The 23,604-nt window shown below is 46.5% G+C and overlaps 1 long non-coding RNA gene across 1 annotated transcript; it reads left to right on the top strand.

The window, feature by feature from the left end:
• The first annotated feature begins 1,026 nt into the window (after window positions 1–1,026).
• LOC127341218 (uncharacterized) lies at window positions 1,027–3,812 on the top strand. The gene is made up of 2 exons (XR_007875349.1): window positions 1,027–3,555; window positions 3,682–3,812. It is a non-coding gene; the product is annotated as an uncharacterized lncRNA (long non-coding RNA).
• Window positions 3,813–23,604: the final 19,792 nt, after the last annotated feature.

Raw genomic sequence — 23,604 nt, 5'->3', positions numbered from 1 at the left:
CGGCAACCGAGGGCCTCACGGAGCAGCATCCACCAGATTCCCATCGTGCCCTCCGTCCGTCGCGCTGGCGCCACTCATCTCCCTTTTTCTCTCTTCCCCTATTCCGGCCCAACTCCTTCTCCACCACGTCAGATCCCACCTCACCGAGCCTCCGGCAGCCTGATCTGGACGCCCACCACGAGCTCCCCCGCGTTCTCTGCTCCAACCACCAGTTCCACCATGACGCTTGTCACCAGCCGGCCATCCTCGTTGATGGCGACCCGCCTAACACCGGGTCAGATCGAGCACGGTGCTATGGCCGGCGTGCCTCCGTCTCCTGCTGCTGGGAAGAAGGACACTGAGCCGTTGGTGGTGTTGCAGTTGACCCATGGCGCATCATATTCCAGTCTCTGCATCTGGTCGTCATTACCCCCCTCCCACCAGCTCTGTCCTCTCCTATCATATCAGTTTTTGTTTAGTTGTTAATTAATCCATTACAGTTAGCAGTAAACAATCCTAAATTATTATGTTAAATTCAAATTTACACTTGCTTGTTAGTGATGGGAAAGCACAAGTGCAAGCAATACGGTCTGTTTGTAGGTAAGCCAATACGGTCTGTACTTGCACTTGTTTCATCACGATTCAACTAAGTGTGGTTGTTAGGGTCACTTTTCTGAACCTTATCTGTTTAATAGATTTTTTATATTCTTCTGCCTTTCCGTTGCTGGTTTGACCTGCAAGTTCCACATATCACAACTTTGATTTTTTTTTTTCAGTAAATGCTCCTCATTGATTTTTTTTCACTCGGTTGACTACAGTTGAAGTAAATTAGAACAAATTTCCTTTTGTTAATTCATTTTATTTTCTTGGTATTACAAGACTAGAAAATTGAAAGTGAAATTTTTTTGCAGTGTCATTACTGATGGGAAAGCACAAGTTGTAGAATACAAGCTGCCATCTTTATGGAGAAATCACATGTTGTATAACATGTGCTTGGAAAATGCACAACTACTAGGGTGATTTGATGCAATGGTAACAAAGGTTAGTTTCTGATTATGGTAACAAAGGGTATCAGTATCTGTTGTAAGTTTTAAATAGCCCGCAAACTAGACCAGCAAGCAACTGCCCCTCTGCCAGTGGTGGAAAGGTCATATTCTTCTCTGGGATGTCCTGGACTATTATCATTTTAACTCTTGTTGCCCTCTTCTCTATGAAGTAACACATACAAGATATCTGACAAAATGCCTCTACAGGTTGTAGTTAAGAGTAGATACATGAACATGATTTTGGAATAGGTCAGAGAAAGGTCACATGTTTGAATTACTTCAATGGAGTTAAGAAACTGGTTGCACATATTTGCCCCATTTTCTAGCTTGTAGAGGCAACACAGAAGCGTTCTGTAGCGGGCAAAGCTTGGCATTAATTTTCTCTAAACTTTGACATAATGGGGTTTCTTATCCAATCTGATGCCGTATGGGACAACATAGTTATAGAAACCGCTGGTATTAGATGGACAATGCAATCTTATTTAGAAAGAACATTATTCATATTTGTCTAGCCTACCTGAGAATCCATATCTAGGAACTATAGATTTTGGTAATTGAACTGATACAATGCTTATCTGGATGTTGGGTTTTATGATAGCAAAGCACCATTGTACTTCCACCTGTTTCTGTTCAATAGAAAATGCTCATTATTCACATCCTTTTATTTTTGTTCTTGTAGCACCAGTAGCTGCTCCTTTAGGTTAGGACATATATGTTTGGCGCAAAAAGGGCATCCTTAATCTTCATGGTTGTGATAGCCATAATTTGAGAGTTTAAAATGCTGCAACTGGACCTAGCTAGCATATAGCTGCGTTCCTATAGTACATGTCTATTTTTGAACATGCATATGATTCAATTCTGAGTCGGTCAAAATAGTGGATCTAGATTAGGCTTCCATGCTATACTCATTAAATTGAAAGGGGCGAAAACTAGAAGACACGGTTCTGAAGATGTTCCTGTTTTGAGTCCTGATATTTGCATATAGAAACTGATCACTTGCTTTGGACACCGTTATTGGAAGTTAATAAAGGTCTCCGAGTATTAGTAAAAAAAATAGATTATCTGGAGAATCTAATTGTTGAACTCATTTTTTTACTCTTGACAAGAATTATGAAACTCTATAAATGTAAAACATTGGTCAATAGTAATCCCAAGGAAGTAGTATCATAGATTCTACCTTTTATTTAACTGATGGAATAGTTATTACCTTTGATGAGAATTTTTCATCATTATTTATCCCAAGGAAGTAAGGTTCTAGGTTCTACTTGTTAATCATAATATACTAGATGTCTTTTACCATCCAAGCATAAATTTAGCATATCTATTTCTCTAAAAAGTGTATCATATGATGCATATACGGTTGTGTTTGAACTTTAAATAACATTCTTGATTTATTCAATGTTATATCTCATGGTATATATATCTCAAATTCAAGTATCTCATTATTGACATGGACTCGTGCATTCACCTACTTATGCATGTCCTATTAGAGCTGATGCCTGAATCTCAATAGAAATTTTCAGGTTTGCTTGGAGAATTTTACATTGCTCCATAGCAGATCCTGATCCTGCACCCATAGACTCGATCATGTTGTCCTCAACTATTGCTTCTGACAAGCCATTGATTTGAGTCAATCTTTGATTTGGTGAAATCCTTTTGTATTTGATGTGAATGCCACCGGTGCCATTGTTCAATCATGTCTGCAAAGGTAACACATGTTGTTGTGCTTGAGAATGTAGAGCTGGCTATTATTACTTGCTTCTGATGGTTACTCCTTAGATCTGGAAAGAAGTGCATTCTGGCTTCATGGATGGTAGTTCCGCTCAGCTGCAGCTCAAGATTGATTGAAGACAGTTTTTCCCATTAATGAAATCTTTAATTCTGTATCTGTAATTGCAATGCCCCTTGACCACCTTACTGTCATGAAGATTGGGACGATTTCTAAGATATTAAAAATAAAGCTGGGGTGTAGGCTTGGAAATAGATAGTGAATTAGTTATACACCATCGCCCTAGCTCGGACTTTTGAGATCATCTTCCTATAAGCTCTTTGGAAGTATTACCACCTTTCAGAATTTTAATATGTTTTGGAAAGTTAAATTAGATTTATAAAACATAATACATTTAGGAAAGGAGGTAATAGAAGTTACGGCAACAAATGTGTGTATTCTTATTTTTTCTCTGATTACATGTTTTTAGAGATGTCACTATTATGTTGAAGATTGCTTAGAAAACATTACGTAGTCAGAGAACAAAAGTGATGAATGCTTGCGCACTGCCAAATAATATTCCTTGTGAAACTTTCAATATGAGGCCTTGTTATGTGCAGTGGCTCCAAGATAAGCTCTGGAGCTAGACGGAATCAAGAGGCGGGGAGAGATAAGATTTATGTAACTATCTATACATTTCTGTGGTTACACAAGGGCACCAACATGGATGCTCAATGCTTTCTTGTTGTGGAATATGAGTGGAGGGGCCGAAAGGCGATTGAAGAGAGAAAGATATAAGATTGTCTTCTTCCAGTCTATGTGGTAGGAAAAAGATCATCACCTAATAGAAAATGTTGTTGTCCCAAATATAAATATAAAATGACTAGAAATACCACCAATTTGGATTGCTATAAAATGACCTTTTGATAAGCGTCTTTATGTTTTTAGTTTTTACTAGCACAAAGACAATTTTTCTAAGAGATGACTTGGAGGTGTGGAGAACACGGAGCCAGCTCTAGATGGTTGGGTATCCTGGCGGATGGACGGCAACACGAAAACCTAACGTAACCGAGATGAAGGCCTAACAACAACACACACGGTTGTACATTGCAGGAGTGATGTATATAAAACATATTATTTGAAGTTGTTTTCCAGATACGATATATCTAAGTAGAGTCTTATTCAACAAGAGTTGAAGTTCTTGATACGCATATCATGTAGAATTATAGTATACTTTTATTGAGTTTTGTTTTATGTAAAGAATAATCCAATTGTTTGAAATATTATGTGGCAAGAAAAAAAGTTCGAAAATCCCGTAGCAACGCACGGGCATCAAACTAGTACGTACTAATTCTTTTTTGCAGTTTCGGAAGGGGGGGTCGCAGCCCAGTATCGCCTCCACTACGCTTAGAGTCGCTAGAGATGTAGATTTTACACGATCCCATTTCATACATCCAAGCACAAAATGGTGCCAAAAACACCTTGTCTGGTACACATGCGGACGGTAAGAAAAAAAATACAAGTCCATAGGAGAGGAAGCTGCCAGATATCACTCTTCAAGCTTGGGGACTCGGGGCAAGGTGGGTCGCGCGCGCTCGCGTGCAGCTCCACCAGCAACTCGGCCCTGTTTTCATCTGGTTAGGCATGCAACCCCTGGCAGCGCGCGGAGCTCCCCCCTGGTAGCAACCTCGATGGCGTCGCTGTGCAAGCTCCCTCCAGCGGAGCTCCCCCTGGTAGCAACATCGTCGGCTGCTGCCTCGTCGTCGGCCAGTATTCAGCGTCCCTACCTGCACAAAAGAAACACTTCCCCGACAAGTTCTTTCTGGATTTTCAGGCATCTCTCTCCTGTCCAAATTGTGCAACACGAGATAACTAATCTACTTCGTTCTTACGGGTGGTGCTCAGTTAGTGCGGGTGGCGGATCTAGACGATTGTGAACGCCTTGACCGAGGAAGAAGAAGATTCGCTCGAACACACACAATGGACACACGAGAACACACAGTGTGTGCTCGCCCGAGTCTTCTTCCTCCTTAGACAAGGCTATCAGAGTGGCTTGTTTACAAACATGAGTGTGAATGGCTTCCTTACAAGCAAGCGAGTGGGTGGTTTATATATAGGGGGAGCGGCGAGTTCTTCACAAAATGCATGAAAGAAAGAATCAAAGAGAGAATAATACCGTATAACAAAACGGGAAACATATCTGCCATGAACTAGGCAGTTACGATCTGTTTGCTCCCATTGGTGTTGTACTCTTGTGAAATATGGTCATGGCTAGCTGTAGGTAAATGTCTCCACCAGGACACCACGTGAACCAGGGTACAAGGTGGGTGGGATGGAGTTGGGGAAAGGTGAAGGCCGGGGCCATCTGACTCATCATGAATCTCCCGCGGTCCTCCAAAATCACGCTTGGCTCATCACTTATTTTCCCGGTCCCAATAAAATCACAAACGCACTATGCACCTTAGCTATGTTGCATCTACCACCATATATTAATCTCACATGTGTGCCTGGTTCCCATGGATCTTGATACCAGCACATCCTCATCGCACGACAACTTCAGTAAATTTATCGGCTTGATCTTTCCGTTGTCAATAATTTCCTTACTGCCTTGGTGTTAATTTTTTTTTTTGAGGGCAACTACGGCGGGCAAAAGCCTGCCTGAACCTTTTATAGTCAAAGTCTGAAATACATAGAAGAAAAAGCCTAAGGTCCAAAAAAGGAAAGAACAGCTAAAACTAAGCTAAGCTACACTATACAGAAGCATGTACAGAAAGAAACTGGCACAGTATACAGAGGTAGCCAGATTACGAAATCTTACACTCCAGTCAAGGAGAATAGCTTTTTTATTTACATTTCCGCAGCGGTGTGACCAAAGAGAAAGGTCAGCAGCACATCTGCTGAAGACGTGGGCGGTCGGTTGGACAGTATTGTCGAAGACCTTGCCATTCCTTCTTTTCCAAATGTTCCAGAGGGCAGCGATTAGAACAGTTGAGCGAACCTTGCATAGTTGAGCTCCGTCCCACAATTTCTGAATAGAGGAGCATCCAGAGAGATCCTGGTGAAGCGATGGGATGGCAGCCCAGAACTGTTGAACCGACCTGCAATAGATGAACAGGTGCTCCGATGACTCGGACATAGCACAGAAAGGGCAAGCATCCGAACTGGCTAAACCTTTCCGGAAACGATGCAAATTGGTGAATAGCCGTTTCCGGCCAACTAACCAAATAAAAAGCTGACATTTATTTGTTGCAAAGTTTTTCCAAGTCGGAGTTGCAAAAGGAACCAAAGGCAGGTGGTGAAAAGTAAACATGTAAGCCGATTTAGTAGATAAAGCTTTGCCATTGAGACGGCCGACCCTGATGTCTGGAACAACCGTGTCAAGACCTACCGAAGCAAGCAAGGATTGCAGCTCCACCAGCAACTCGGCCCTGTTTTCCTCTGGTTAGGCATGCAACCCCTGCCAGCGCGCGGAGCTCCCCTGGTAGCAACCTCAACGGCGTCGCTGTGCAAGCTCCCTCCGGCAGAGCTCCCCCTGGTAGAACTGGATTTACGTTCAATCTATTGTTTGTGAGAGTGGGTTCAGTCGGACTGCTTCACTGATTCAGCTTGAAGAACTTTATGATGTTTGATACGTTAATAATGTTCAGATTTACCCGGAAAAAAAAATGTTCAGGTTCAGTCTTTGTTACGTTATTCATCTGAACCAGCATGATTTCATGATGCCGAAGCTCTGGCTTTTTGAGTTCTTGCCTCTCGCTCAACCGAGTTGGAGGCAAGGAACGATGCTCGAAATAATCGACATAACCCAGACCCAAACCATACGCACAGGTGCGAGAATCGTTCCTTATGTCGATACGATTGTGCAACACTGCTACAAACCTAAACTTGGTAATATGTGTGAGACTAGTACACCACAGAAGTGGTCCCAGCTGCCGCCGCCGGGAGATGTCCTTGTAGGCGTGGATGCAGCCTTGTTCGACGATTGTTCACGCATGGGCTGAACCATCTTCGTCATCGCCGAAAGGAGAGAACGAAGGAAGTTTCCAAACTCGCTCCCTGTGTCGCCCCCCCGCGGCGACACCGGGGCGCCCCCAATCTCCTATGTCGCTAGGGACCCTCCTCCGCGCCTCTCGTCGCCACAGCGATTGCGGGCCTGCTGCCCTCCAAAGGAAGCGGTATAGCGGGGCAATCTCGGGCTGCTGGTTGCAGTTCGGCCGGCGGGGCGGCCAGGTGCGTCCTCGGCCGGCGGGAGGGGGCAGGACAGCCCCCTTCGTGGAGGATCTGCTCTCCAGGGGCTTGGCAGCGTGGTCTACAGCGGGCCTGTTGCTCTCAAAGGAAGCGGTATGGCGCGACATTGTGGATCTAGATCTGCAGGATCTTGGTCCCTAGCTCGACGGTGCTGCACTTTCCTCTGTTGACGTCCCATTGGTCGGTGGCTGGCGGTGGTGTGCCCTGCCGGCGGCGGAGGGAGAAGTGGGGGCGGACTGCAGGGGGAAACCCTAGGTCCCCTTCTCCTCGCCTCTCGGCGACCGGTGGTGGAGGGCTGGCGTTCGGCTACGGTGGTGCCCAGGCGTATGCGGTGTCTCCGGACTATGCGATCTGCTTGGTGTCTCCGGCGGCAACCATGGCCATCCTGGGATGGTCGTCGGCGTATGCGGTATCTCCGGACGACGTGATCTGCTTGGTGTCTCCAGCGGCAACCATGGCTATCCTAGGATGGTCGTCGACGTGGGGGGCCTGACCTGAATAAAGGCGGCGAGGTTTCAAAAAAAAAATAAAGGCGGCGTTCCTAGGGCCTCTCTTGGGTGAAGATGAAGACTTACCGGAAGCCTGGCCTCTCGATCTAGCTGGAGTGTTGAGTTTCGGAAGGCGCCGCCGGCAAGTGTAACAGTGCTTCTATTGCCTGGAGTTTGCTAGATCGGTGGTATTCGGTCGTGCGCATCCATGCTTTTATTCCGACCGTTTGGTCTGGAGGGAGCGGCGCGAAGCTCTTTTCTGTGTTGACACCAAGTGACAGCTGATCCATGGTGAAGTCAGAAGAAGAGAATATCATAAAGACCGAATTGGAGGACTAGCTAATGGAGGTTCAAATATTTGTGATGTTGAGGGGCTTGCTTGGTGTTCCGGACTTCGCAGCAATGGTATGTAAGTGGGGGTTGTAGCACATGTGAAGTTCGGAGTTTTACCTTTCAGGGTGAAAACCCAAGGTCTGGCGTTAACTAGTTGTGCCTGGCAATAATCTTGTTGAAGACATTGTTTTGAGAGCGAAGACTATCTTCAGGGTGAAAAGCTAAGATCTTTGGCCGGGCGACAGCGGCGCTGGTGCACTCTTTCTGTAGGATAACGTTGCATAGAAAACAAAAAATTTCCTACCGCGAACACGCAATCCAAGCCAAGATGCAATCTAGAAGACGGTAGCAACGAGGGGTTTATCGAGTCTCACCCTTGAAGAGATTCCAAAGCCTACAAGAGGAGGCTCTTGTTGCTGCGGTAGACGTTCACTTGCCGCTTGCAAAAGCGCGTAGAAGATCTTGATCACGATCCCTCCGGCGCCACGAACAGGCAGCACCTCCGTACTCGGTCACACGTTCGGTTGTTGATGAAGACGACGTCCACCTTCCGTTCCAGCGGGCAGCGGAAGTAGTAGCTCCTCTTGAATCCGACAGCACGACGGCGTGGTGTCGGTGGCGGTGGAGAACTCCGGCGGAGCTTCGCTAAAGCACGCGGGAGCTATGGAGGAGAGGGGCGGCTAGGGTTTGGGAGGGGGTGGCCGGCCACTTGGGGGGTGCGGCCAGGTGGTGGTCTTGAGGTGGCCGGCCCCCTCCCCTTGTCCCTCATTATATAGGTGGAAGCCCCAAAGGTTGGACTACAAGTCTCCGAATAAGACCCGAACCCCTTCCATAAGATAGGGAAACCTACCCAAGCTAGGACTCCCACTAGAGGTGGGAGTTCCACCTTCCATGGAGGGGGTGGCCGGCCCCCCTTGGGGGAGTCCACTTGGGACTCCTCCCCCACTAGGGTTGGCCGGCCATGGAGGTGGAGTCTCTCTGGGACTCCACCTTCCTTGGTGGTTTCTTCCGGACTTTTCTAGAACCTTCTAGAACCTTCCATAGAACCTTCCGCATCATTTTAATTCACATAAAATGACATCCTATATATGAATCTTATTCTCCAGAACTCCTCGTGATGTCCGGGATCTTATTCGGGACTCCGAACAAATATTCGAACTCCATTCCATATTCAAGTTCTACCATTTCAACATCCAACTTTAAGTGTGTCACCCTACGGTTCGTGAACTATGCGGACATGGTTGAGTACTCACTCCGACCAATAACCAATAGCGGGATCTGGAGATCCATAATGGCTCCCACATATTCAACGATGACTTTAGTGATCGAATGAACCATTCACATACGATACCAATTCCCTTTATCACGCGATATTTTACTTGTCCGAGGTTTGATCTTCGGTATCACTCTATACCTTGTTCAACCTCGTCTCCTGACAAGTACTCTTTACTCGTACCGTGGTATGTGGTCTCTTATGAACTTATTCATATGCTTGCAAGACATTAGACGACATTCCACCGAGAGGGCCCAGAGTATATCTATCCGTCATCGGGATGGACAAATCCCACTGTTGATCCATATGCCTCAACTCATACTTTCCAGATACTTAATCCCACCTTTATAACCACTCATTTACGCAGTGGCGTTTGGTGTAATCAAATTACCTTTCCGGTATAAGTGATTTATATGATCTCATGGTCATAAGGATTAGGTAACTATGTATCAAAAGCTTATAGCAAATAACTTAATGACGAGATCTTATGCTACGCTTAATTGGGTGTGTCCATTATATCATTCATATAATGATATAACCTTGTTATTAATAACATCCAATGTTCATGATTATGAAACTAATCATCCATTAATCAACAAGCTAGTTTAAGAGGCATACTAGGGACTTCTTGTTGTCTACATATCACACATGTACTAATGTTTCGGTTAATACAATTATAGCATGATATATAAACATTTATCATAAACATAAAGATATAAATAATAACCACTTTATTATTGCCTCTAGGGCATATCTCCTTCAGTCTCCCACTTGCACTAGAGTCAATAATCTAGATTACATTGTAATATACCTAACACCCATGGCATTCTGGTGTTGGTCATGCTTTGCCCTAGGGAGAGCTTTAGTCAACGGATCTGCTACATTCAGATCAGTGTGTTCTTTGCAAATCTTTACTTCTCCATCTTCGATGTAATCGCGAATCGAGTGGTAATGCAGCTTGATATGCTTCAGCCTCTTGTGTGACCTTGGCTCTTGTGCATTGGCGATGGCACCCATGTTATCACAGTAAATGATTAATGGGTCCAATGCACTAGGAACCACACCGAGCTCTACAATGAACCTCTTCATCCATACCGCTTCTGATGAAGCCTCTGAAGCCGCTATGTATTCTGATTCTATTGAAGACTTCGCCACCGTGCACTGCTTCGAGCTTGCCCAGCTTACTGCAGCACCATTCAATATAAACACGTACCCAGACTGTGACTTAGAGTCATAAGGATCAGTGTTCCAACTTGCATCGGTGTAACCGCTTACAACGAGCTCTTGGTCACCTCCATAACAAAGAAACATATCCTTAGTTCTTTTCAAGTACTTCAGGATATTCTTGACCGCTGTCCAGTGTTCCATTCCTGGATCACTTTGATATCTTCTAGTCAAACTAACAGCATGTGCTATATCCGGTCTAGTACATAGCATGGCATACATGATAGATCCTACTGCCGAGGCATAGGGGATATTACTCATCCTTTCTCTTTCTTCTGCCGTAGCCGGTCCTTGAGTCTTACTCAAGACCTTGCACAGTAACATAGGTAAGAACCCTTTCTTACTTTCGTCCATTCTAAACTTCTTTAGAATCTTGTCCAGATATGTACTCTGTGATAGCCCTATTAGGCGTCTTGATCTATCTCTATAAATCTTGATGCCTAATATATACGATGCTTCACCAAGGTCTTTCATTAAAAAACTATTATTCAAATAACCTTTAACACTGCTTAATAGTTATATATCATTCCCGATCAATAATATGTCATCTACATATAATATCAGGAATGCTACAGAGCTCCCACTCACTTTCTTGTAAATACAGGCCTCTCCATGACACTGTATAAACCCGAAGTCTTTGATCACCTTATCAAAGCGTCGGTTCCAACTTATTGATGCTTGCTTCAGTCCATAGATTGAACGCTGAAGTTTGCATACTTTGTCAGCATTTTTAGGATCGACAAAACCTTTGGGTTGTACCATATACAACTCTTCCTCAATGTCTCCATTAAGGAACGCTGTTTTGACATCCATCTGCCAAATCTCATAATCGAAAAATGCAGCTATTGCTAACAAAATCCTCACAGATTTTAGCTTCGCTACAGGTGAGAAAGTCTCATCGTAGTCAACTCCTTGAATTTGTCGGAAACCCTTTGCGACAAGTCGAGCTTTATAGACAGTAATATTACCATCAGCATCGGTTTTTCTCTTGAAGATCCATTTATTCTCGACAGCCTTTCTGCTATCAGGTAAGTCTACCAAAGTCCATACTTTGTTATCATACATGGATCCCATTTCGGATTTCATGTCTTCTTGCCATTTGTTGGAATCTGGGCTCATCATCGCTTCTTCATACGTCGCAGGGTCCTCATCATTGTTATCCACAATCATGACATTTAGACAAGGATCATACCAATCAGGAGTGGCACGTTCCCTTGTCGATCTGCGAGGTTCAGTAGTTTCCTCGTTCGAAGTTTCATGATCATTATCATTAGCTTTCTCTGTTGCCGGTGTAGGCGGTACAGGTACAACTTCTGGTACTGCGCTAATCTGATCAACGAGTATAGATTCATCAATCTCATCGAGTTCTACTTTTCTTCTAGTCACTTCTTTAGTGAGAAATTCTTTCTCAAGAAAGGTTCCGTTCTTAGCAACAAAGATTTTGCCTTCGGATCTGTGATAGAAAGTGTACCCTATAGTTTCATTAGGGTATCCTATGAAGACGCATTTCTCCGCTTTGGGTTCTAGCTTGTCCGGTTGTAACTTCTTTACATAGGCTTCGCAACCCCAAACTTTCAGGAACGACAGCTTAGGTTTCTTATTAAACCATAATTCATACGGTGTCGTTTCTACGGATTTTGATGGTGCTCTATTTAAAGTGAATGCGGATGTCTCTAATGCATAACTCCAAAATGATAACGGCAAATCAGTAAGAGACATCATAGAACGAACCATGTCTAAGAGAGTTCGATTACGACGTTCGGACACACCGTTTCGTTGTGGTGTTTCTGGCGGTGTCAATTGTGAAAGTATTCCGCATTTCTTTAAATGCATGCCAAACTCATAACTCAGATATTCACCTCCACGATCAGATCGTAAAAATTTAATCTTCTTGTTACGTTGATTTTCTACTTCACTTTGAAATTTCTTAAACTTCTCGAAAGTTTCAGATTTATGTTTCATGAAATAGATATACCCATATCTACTCAGATCATCTGTGAAGGTTAGAACATAACGATAACCACCGCGCGATGCTACGCTCATTGGTCCGCACACATCGGTATGTATGATTTCCAATAAGTCAGTAGCTCGCTCCATCATACCAGAAAATGGAGTCTTAGTCATTTTACCCATTAGACATGCTTCGCATCTATCAAGTGACTCAAAGTCAAGTGATTCAAGTAATCCATCAGTATGGAGTTTCTTCATGCGTTTCACTCCAATATGACCAAGACGACAGTGCCACATATAAGTAGAATTATCATTCAATTTAATTCGCTTAGCATCAATGTTATTTATATGCGTATCACTACTATCGAGTTCTAACAGAAATAAGCCATTCTTTTGTGGTGCTCGACCATAAAAGATATTATTCATAAAAATAGAACAACCATTATTCTCAGACTTGAATGAATAACCGTCTTGCATTAAACAAGATCCAGATATAATGTTCATGCTCAACGCAGGTACATAATAACAATTATTTAGGCTTAAAACTAATCCCGAAGGTAGATGTAGAGGAAGTGTGCCGACAGCGATCACATTGACCTTGGATCCGTTTCCAACGCGCATCGTCACTTCATCTTTCAGTAGTTGTCATTTATTCTTTAGTTCCTGTTTCGAGTTACAAATATGAGCAACCGAACCAGTATCAAATACCCAGGTACTAGAACGAGAACCAGTGAGATAAACATCTATAACATGTATATCAGATATACCTTCTTTCTTCTTCTTGACAAGGCCGCTCTTCAGATCAGCCAGATACTTGGTGCAATTACGCTTCCAGTGTCCCTTCTCCTTGCAGTAATAGCACTCAGCATCAGGCTTAGGGCCGTTCTTAGGTTTCACCGGAGGCGTGGCAGCTTTCTTGCCACCCTTCTTGAATTTCCCCTTAGACTTGCCCTGTTTCTTGAAACTGGTGGTCTTGTTGACCATCAACACTTGGTGCTCTTTCTTGATCTCAATCTCAGCAGCTTTTAGCATGCCAAAAAGTTCAGGTAACTCCTTGTTCATGTTCTGCATAATGTAGTTCATCACAAAGTTCTTGTAACTTGGTGGCAGTGATTGAAGGACACGATTAATCCCCAGTCTGTTAGGAATAACTATTCCCAAGTCACTGAGTTTCTTTGCATGCCCGGTCATGGCGAGCATGTGCTCACTAACGGAGCTGCCTTCTTCCATCATGCAGCTGAAGAATTGTTTCGATGCTTCATAGCATTCCACGGCCGTATGAGTCTCAAAAATAGCTTTCAGCTCTTTCATCAACTCATGAGGATCTTGGTGCTCAAAACGTTTTTGAAGATCGGATTCCAGACTGCACAGGATGGCACACTGAACTTGAGAGTACCGAATTTTTCGAGTCTTGTAAACAGCTTTTACTTCATCGGTTTCAGTTTCTGCAAGAGGGTCACCTAGCGGTGCATCAAGCACATATTGCAGATTTCCGCCAGAGAGGAAGATCCTCACATGACGGTACCAGTCGGTGAAGTTGCTACCATTGCTCTTAAGTTTTTCTTTCTCTAGGAACTGGTTAAAATTGATTGGGGACGCCATCTCTACAACATATATTTGCAAAAGTTTAGACTAAGTTTATGACAAATTGAGTTCAAATTTTAATTCAACATAATTAAAAATCTAGGTGAACTCCCACTCAAAACAATATCCCTCGCATTGTCTTAGTGATCTGATGACCCACAAGTATAGGGGGTGTATCGCAGTATCTTCGATAAGTAAGAGTGTCGAACCCAACGAGGAGCAGAAGGTGTTGACAAGCAGTTTCGATGAAGGATTCACTGTAAATGCTCACAGACAAGTATTCAGGGGGTTTTGATGTAGCAGTTGAATAAAGTACGAGTAAGTAAAGTGCGAGAGTAACAATTGCAGCGAGTGGCCCAATCCTTTTGTTGCGGTCAGAAACCCACCGGCGAGCAGCGACGGGCAACACAGTAGAGCCGGGAACAACTTAGGGCTGCGGCTGGCCCTGGTCCCTCCGAGCGACGGCCCGCAAAGACTCCGGCACGCACGTCCGATGCTGGTGCAAGGGCGTGCCACCTGACCTATACCTGGTCAGGAAGGTGATGGAGATGCCTCGCTTAGTTTCCTGCATGGCATACACGTAAACATTAAATACGAGCCTCGATCGGCTCTCAGGTTATCCTGTGAATCGGCTCAAGGAGCCGATCCACCCATGATTCGCACGAGGTGTACGAATATATGGTGGTCCTGCTTGATCAAAATAAAGCTAAAACGATCTACGACGATTTGGGGTTTTCACCGCATAATCGGATCATCCTACAAACGATTGGGCCTCGCGGCCGCGCACGGTGATCGTAAGCCGATCCTAGACAAGGCCTAAAAACCAACACGAGGTTGATCCTCGGAACATCCTGTCTAGGGCTAGCAAACTACACCCTACACGTCGCTGGATCCTCCAACCCTTTGTAAGGCCTAACTATGCAGATATTAAACTAAACCTTGAAGAACAAGGAGCAATCATAACGGATCGGATCTACTAAATAATGATCAAGCGGGGTGCCGCCCCTACACCTAAGATAGGTGTAAGGGCGGCTAGATGTCTAAGGGTTGCACTATGATAGCATATGATACGAAGAACAATGCTAACCCTAACACATCTAAGATAACTACGTTGCTCGCCATCAAAAAGGCTTCAGTACGACCAACGCATGAACGACGAATAAACTTGTACTACCTAGATCGCAAGATGCGATCTAGGCAGCATGATGCTTACCCGGAAGAAACCCTCGAGACGAAGGAGTTGGCGATGCGCCTAGATTGATTTGTGGTGAACGATGATTGTTGTTTTTTTCATAAACCCTAGATACATATTTATAGTCCGTAGACTTTCTAACGTGGGAATAATCCCAACCGTGCACGAGACAAACTCTAACTAACCGACACGTATCCTACTATATTACAGATACACGGGCCAACTAGCCCAAACTTTGCATAATAGGCCGATTCACGTATTTCTTCTATGTATATTCTTCAAATCCATCTTGATCGCGGCCCACCTCTGACTCGGTCAAATTCTGGTGATAACACATGCCCCCCTGGTTTTGGAATTGATAATTCCAAAATCACTCTGCCTTTTCTTCGTCGGGTCATGTCGTGGCAGAACCGTCGCAGTATCCTTCATCATGATGCCTTGCCTTCTCAACTTCTCCGCGTGACCTGGCAGTTTTTTTTTTAGGCACCACTTCCTCGGAAACTGTTGTGGCATTGAATTTCCACTATATCTCCTTTTATTTAACCGCTCCAAACAGTTTACTTCCGCATCTCCTTCGCATTAGCAACTCCAAAAGCCCTCCTGCGCCACCATGTCTTCTTCCTCCTCTGCTCCATCGGATCTTTCCACCCAGTCCTCCTCTTCCCGCGAGCCGACGCCGGAGCCGAACCCGGCGGAGGTCCATGCGGCCAACACCCGCCGTGCCATCGAGGCCGGGGAGGAATCCAGCCATGATTTCTCCGTCTGGTCAGAGGACGACAAGTCCTTGACCGACAGGGAAAGTGACCTCCGCTTCCTCGCAGACGGGGAAACAGAGGAGGAGAGCGATGACGATCACTTCTCCTGCGACGACTTCACCTCTCCCGAGGAGGAGGAGGAGGAGAAGGAGGAGGAAGAGGAGGAGGACGACACCTTCTCCGACGAGCCGCCGGCCAAACGGTTCTGCCCCTGGCCGGGGAACCTCAGCGACTTCGATAGCGACGACGACGACGCTGACGAGGAGGATGAGGACAATGAGGGCCCGGCCGGCGGCCGCTGGAGCAGCGACGACGAGCCCGCCGGGAGTAGCGCCAACAGCGGCGACGACGGCGATGACGAGGGCAGCGACGGCCCGTAGATAGGACCTTTAGCATAGGATTAGTAGTAGTAGATGGGGCAATGTATCCCCTAGTACTTCCTTTTGAGAGTAATCAGCTCTTTATGTAAGAAATCTTGCTTATCAATGAAGAACTTCTCCCAATCTGATTTTGCCGATTTCCGTTGAGCTTAATTTAGCCGATTTCCCCTCATACTGATTTTGCCGATTTGTCCCCTTAACCAATGCTTAACGAGCCGATAGCAACGCATCGGTTCTTTACAATCCATCCTTCAATTCTTCAACTGATGACCTTGAGATCTGGTGGATAATGAGGAATCTTCAAAAGATCCTTTAAATTCTTCCCACCAGGCCCAATGATCTTCTTCTGTAAGAACTCACCATTTTTTGAAGAAGGTTGCAATGAAGGATCAGCCGATGATGCCTCAATCGGCTTCTAAAACAGAGCATCTACCGGGCCAGCTGCCCCCCGAGCCTCAGCCAAGGCAAGAATACGGGCGAGGATGCACAGATCAGACAAAAAGCTTTGAACTCAGGTAATTCTGAGACAGCCACCCTGCCGATTCAGCCGCTCTTGACCCCATCGATTGCCTGCCACCTTTTACGCCAAACTGACTCCTGACAGTCCTGCTGCAATCGGCTCATTGTAGCTGAGGAGGCTCTCATTGTTCACTCCCTCGAGGACGCAGAAGGCCTCACAGCTGAACTGGACCTGGTGAAGATCCGTGTCTTGAACAAGCCGCAAGTAGCTCTTGTGTAAATGTACTAGACTCGATGGCTGTGCATCGGCTTTGTTTCTTAGTTCTAAAGTCGATGTCCTTGCATCGGCTGTATACCAACCATGAGAATTTTTTTTTACTGGCCGATTTTTTCTATCGGCCCCCAATGTTTCATTGCACACATGTTTACCTGCACATGTTCATCTGACTAAGTGCCCCCCCGAGCCGAATCTGTCAGGGAACTGCAGATATCGGCTCTGTAGTTAACCAAGGCTCTTGTATTTGCACGTCGGCTCCGGTAGGACCAATGTTGATTCTTCCTAACTCATCAGCCGACGTAAAACCACTGCCCAGTAGATCGATGTTGAACACCAGCAGAACATGTGGTGAGGATAATTTTGGCCGATTGCTGAATCGGCCTCCATATTGATCGAAGCGCTCAATGAAGGTTTTGTAATGTTCCTTCATAGATCTTTGGGGCCGATCCCAAGGATCGGCCTCGCCACGTTTGCTCATCGGTTTGTTCTTGCTACACGGTCAGGCCTGTGGATAGGACCAGCCTAACTCCATTCTTCGTCAGGACGATGCGTTCGCAGTCGTCCAAATTGATGCCTGAGAGTGGTTCTTGGCCTGCTGTTTCCCAAACATTCATGTCAGCCGTTGAAATTTCGGCTGAGTCATCGGCCTGGACGACCTCTACCTCATCTCCATCCCACTGTATTACGCATTGGTGCATCGTGGAGGGAATGCAACAGTTGGCGTGGATCCAATCTCTTCCTAGCAGAACAGCATAGGTGCTCTTGCTATCGACGATGAAGAACGTCGTAGGGATGGTTTTCCTTCCTACGGTCAGATCCACATTCAGAACACCTTGTGCGTCAGACGCTTGGCCATTGAAATCGCTCAATGTCACGTTGGTCTTGATCAGATCCGAGCTAGAGCGTCCCAACCGACGTAGCATAGAGTATGGCATAATGTTGACTGCCGCTCCGGTGTCTACCAGCATCTTGTTGACATGCCTCCCATCGATATAACCTCGCAAGTACAGGGCCTTCAGATGTCTGTAGCTTCTTTCTCGTGGCTTCTCAAAGATAACTGGCCGTGGGCCGCAGTCAAGTTGTGCCACAGGTGCCTCGTCTAATCCTGGAGCACTGAACTCTGTAGGAAGGATGAACACCATGTTTGTGCCAGCCGATGTCTCATCATCGGCTTTCCTTTGCTTGGGGCGCCACACCATTTTTTGTGGTCGACCCTCTTCATCCAGGGTTCGCTGAATTTTCGCGGCCAGATCAGGCCGCGCCTTCCTTAGCGTGTGCAGGTACAACCTTTCGGCTTCTTCCAAGCCGCGCAGCCGCTGAACCCTACGCTTTTGGGAACGGCTGAGTCCATCAGGGCACCACTTTGGCCGGTGGTACCTGTCTTCTTCTTCTTCTTCTTCGTCTTCCAAATCCTCGAGATCTTCCACCCGAGGGGACTCAGCGCGTTTGCTTCGAGGTGGGAGAGGCCCTAAGCGTTGGAACACGGACACGTTAGCTGCCTCCTTCTTCTTCTGGTTACATTCTGGGCAATTGCCGATTGTAGGCAATCGGCTCATTCCTAAATCCCAGCAGTGTCTGAAGAAGGGGCAGTCCCAGTGCCTATCCTCGTCGTCTTGCTTCCTCGATTCCTCCTTGGCACGGCGCTCGTACTCCTCCTCATCGCGATCATGCCGACGATGTCTCCTGGTGTCCCTAGCCAGGCGGTCTCTATCATCATCGTCGCTGGATCGTCGGCGTTGGCTGTATTGACTCACATACTTATTGAGGAGGTGATCAGAGAGGGGTCGCTGATATCTCACATTCCTTACTTCTCCCTCTGTGATGTAGCGCTTGCCATCGTGGCGGAGCCGATCGCGTGGAGCGGCCTCCTCTGTGTCCTTGCTACGAGAGCAGCTGCCCTCATCTCCATCCTTGCCAGCGTGGTGTCCAGGTCCTACCATGTTGATGCTGAACGAGGATCCTGGCTGGCAACCTTCAGGGTAAGTGCACTCCACCATGTTAACGGCGGGGAAGGGGTGGGTGTCGACTTTCATGGCGTACTGGTTAAAAATCAGACGTCCTTGTTCTATCGCCATTTGGATCTGCTGACGCCACACCCTGCAGTCGTTAGTGGCATGGGAGAGCGAGTTATGCCATTTGCATTATGGCTTTCCGTTCAGCTCCTGTACCGTGGGGATTTTGAGGCCTTCGGGTATCTTCAACTGCTTCTCCTTGAGTAAGAGGTCGAAGATTTGCTCAGTTTTGGTTACGTCAAAATCGAACCCTCTGGGCGGACCTGGTGGCTTAACCCATTTGCAGGACACGGGGGCTGCCCCCCGAGTCCATTCAGCCACTGCTACCTCTTGATCTCCCGCAGAACCTTCGTCTTCATCTGCCTCAACCAGGACTACCGCACGCTTGAATTTGTCCTGGTACAAGTCCGGGTGGCGCTGTTCATATGCCGACAGTTTCTGAACCATGTGCGCCAGTGAAGGGTAGTCTGCTTGGGAGGCCATGTCCTTGATTGGTGATGCAAGGCCAACCACTGCCAACTCGACTGCTTCCTTTTCAGTCACACGAGCCGAATAACATCGGTTCCTTAGATTTCTGAAGCGCTGGACGTACTCAGCCACGGTTTCTCCACGCTTCTGACGTATTTGAGCTAGATCGGCAATGCCGGCCTCAGAAGCTTCTGAGTGAAACTGCATGTGGAACTGTTCCTCCAACTGCTTCCAAGTCCGGATCGAGTCCGGTGGCAACGAAGTATACCACCCGAAAGCCGATCCCGTGAGGGACTGTGCGAAGAACCTCACGCGTAGTGGATCCGATGCTGAGGCCGTTCCTAGCTGTGCCAAATATCGGCTCACATGCTCGATGGAGCTGGAACCATCTGATCCATTGAATTTGGAGAAATCAGGGAGCCGATATTTGGGTGGTAGCGGGACCAACTCGTACTCGTCGGGGTATGGCTTGGAATAGCCGATTGTCCTCCTTTTCGGCACCATGCCGAACTGGTCTCTCAGGATCATACTGATTTGATCCGCGGTGCTGGCTGCAGGAGTCGAACTCTGAAGATTCGCCGGAGTGGCATACTTAGCCAGCCATGCTTGCTTTTCCAGCTCTGAGCCAACTGCAGGAGCTGCGCTCTGGAGGTTTGTTGGAGTGGCGTACTTAGCTAGCCACGTCTGCTTCTCAAGATCTGTCGCTGAAGTTCCTCCTGCTTTCCCAGAAGTCCCTGCTGTTGCGGCCTGGTTTGTGAGCGCCCGATTACGCGATGCGGCACGTATGTGCACATGTACCCGTGAGGGATCTCCTTAGGCACCTCATGCAAGAACTGGCAGTCACTAGGGTCACCACCGATCTTGTAGACGATGAATGCCGGTGAATTCGGCACTTCTGGTGCTGCCAACGCAAATGGCAGCGGTGGACGGGACTGGAGTGGCATCTCTCCTTGGTGTGTCCCGAGAGCTGGTCCTGACGGAGAGTACTGGTGCCTCATGATCTCCTGGATCACCCGAAGAGCGACACGCTCCAAAGTGTTCACCAGGTTCTCAGAGTGGCGGTGCAGCGAGTGAGCCACCAGGTAGTTAATCTCCTGACGTAGGGACCTGGTGCGTTCTTCTGACGGGGCGGACAGGTCTATTCCATCGAGCGCACCATCAGGCGAGAACCCTTTCCACCTGATGCCATGTGAACGGGTCCTGTGAAAAGAGCCGATGAGGTCGGCTTCGAGGATAGCTTTGACCTCATCATACTTCTTCTTGAGCTCGTCGGTCAGATCCTCGTACGTGACTGGAGTGCCGTCCGCCATCTCAGATGTAGATGGCGATGTGGTTGATGTCGAAGATGGTCCCACAGGGCGTGCCAGAATGTGTTGCGGTCAGAAACCCACCGGCGAGCAGCGACGGGCAACACAGTAGAGCCGGGAACAACTTAGGGCTGCGACTGGCCCTGGTCCCTCCGAGCGACGGCCCGCAAAGACTCCGGCACGCACGTCCGATGCTGGTACAAGGGCGTGCCACCTGACCTATACCTGGTCAGGAAGGTGATGGAGATGCCTCGCTTAGTTTCCTGCATGGCATACACGTAAACATTAAATACGAGCCTCGATCGGCTCTCAGGTTATCCTGTGAATCGGCTCAAGGAGCCGATCCACCCATGATTCGCACGAGGTGTACGAATATATGGTGGTCCTGCTTGATCAAAATAAAGCTAAAACGATCTACGACGATTTGGGGTTTTCACCGCATAATCGGATCATCCTACTCACGATTGGGCCTCGCGGCCGCGCACGGTGATCGTAAGCCGATCCTAGACAAGGCCTAAAAACCAACACGAGGTTGATCCTCGGAACATCCTGTCTAGGGCTAGCAAACTACACCCTACACGTCGCTGGATCCTCCAACCCTTTGTAAGGCCTAACTATGCAGATATTAAACTAATCCTTGAAGAACAAGGAGCAATCATAACGGATCGGATCTACTAAATAATGATCAAGCGGGGTGCCGCCCCTACACCTAAGATAGGTGTAAGGGCGGCTAGATGTCTAAGGGTTGCACTACGATAGCATATGATACGAAGAACAATGCTAACCCTAACACATCTAAGATAACTACGTTGCTCGCCATCAAAAAGGCTTCAGTACGAGCAACGCATGAACGACGAATAAACTTGTACTGCCTAGATCGCAAGATGCGATCTAGGCAGCATGATGCTTACCCGGAAGAAACCCTCGAGACGAAGGAGTTGGCGATGCGCCTAGATTGATTTGTGGTGAACGATGATTGTTGTTTTTTTCATAAACCCTAGATACATATTTATAGTCTGTAGACTTTCTAACGTGGGAATAATCCCAACCGTGCACGAGACAAACTCTAACTAACTGACACGTATCCTACTATATTACAAATACACGGGCCAACTAGCCCAAACTTTGCATAATAGGCCGATTCACGTATTTCTTCTATGTATATTCTTCAAATCCATCTTGATCGCGGCCCACTCTGACTCGGTCAAATTCTGGTGATAACACCTTTTTAGCACAAAGGACAAGCCGGTTTGTTTACTTATAATGACCAAACGTTCTCGAGGACACACGGGATTTTAGTCTAGTGCTTTCGCTACATACGGCTAATTAATCTTCATTGTTGTGATAAGTGTTGTGTGGGTGAACCTGTGCTAATGTACCGCCCTTCCTAGGACTAATACATACTTGTGATTATACCCCTTGCAAGCATCCGCAACTACAAGAAAGTAATTAAGAATAAATCTAACCACAGCCTTAAACTCTGAGATCCTACTATCCCTCCTGCATCGATATACCAACGGGGGTTTAGGTTTCTGTCACTCCGGCAACCCCGCAATTGGCAAACGAGTATAAGATGCATTCCCCTAGGCCCATAAAGGTGAAGTGTCGTGTAGTCGACGTTCACACGACACCACTAGAAGAATAACACCACAACTTAAATATCATAACATTGAATATTACTCAACCATACTTCACTACTAACATTTAGACTTCACCCATGTCCTCAAGAACTAAACGAACTACTCACGAGACATCATATGGAACATGATCAGAGGTGATATGATGATGAATAACAATCTGAACATAAACCTTGGTTCAACGGTTTCACTCAATAGCATCAATAACAAGTAGAAATCAATACCGGGAGAGTTTCCCCTATCAAACAATCAAGATCCAACCCAAATTGCTACGGCGGTGACGATGTCCAGCGGTGGAGACGGCGGTGATGATGGTGGAGATGATGATGATGGTGATGGAGATGATGTCCAACTCGATGGCGGTGACGATGGCGTCGATTTCCCTCTCCCGGAGGGAATTTCCCCGGCGGATCTCAGCCCGCCGGAGAGCTCTTTTCTCTCTGGTATTCTCCGCCCCGCAGAGGCGACTGTAACTCTTCGCGAGGTACCCTCTGTGGCTTAGGTCTTCGGGACGAAGGATTTCGCGAAGAAAAGGAGGCGAGAGGGGCTGTGGGCCCCCCTCCTCACTGGGCGGCGCGGCCAGGCCTTGGGCCGCGCCGGCCCATGGTGTGGGCCCACCTCGGGTCCCCTCGGCTCCCCCTTCTGGCTTCCTTCGTCATCTGGAAAAATAGGATTTTTGGTATAATTTCCTTCAACAGTTGATCTTCCGAAATATTGCGTTCTGACGGTGCTTTTTCCAGCAGAATCCTGGCTCCGATGCTCGATCCTCCAATAATCATGAAACATGCAAAATAGATGAAATAACATAAGTATTATGTCCAAATATGAAATATATCAATGAATAACAGCAAATTATGATATAAAATAGTGATGCAAATTGGACGTATCAACCCCCCCAAGCTTAGACTTCGCTTGTCCCCAAGCGAAACTGAACTCGGTAAACAGGACCACATGTTTATGGAGTGAAGAGTCGATCAATAAAATACGGACAAGAAGCATCATATTCATTCACACAAAATATTCTAGTAAACAACTTCCTCATATAACTCAACTTGAAACAAGTATAAGGTAATCACAAATAAAGGTGCATAAGAAATCATAGTTGGTGATGGCAAACTTCGTTCTTGGTCAGAGAACAATTAACAGATTATATTTATCTCATTGAGCAGCATTCTCATGTTAAAGTTTATATGGCACAACTTGCATACTCAATCATAATAGTCTCCGCATGATCATTGATAACTTGCAAAGCTATATTCATTCAGATAAAACTTGTACTAAACA

Source organism: Lolium perenne, chromosome 1, assembly GCF_019359855.2.
Source record: "Lolium perenne isolate Kyuss_39 chromosome 1, Kyuss_2.0, whole genome shotgun sequence".
NCBI lineage: Eukaryota > Viridiplantae > Streptophyta > Magnoliopsida > Poales > Poaceae > Lolium > Lolium perenne.
The sequence above is the reverse complement of the archived record's forward strand: the minus strand, read 5'-3'. Positions and strand labels throughout refer to the sequence as shown.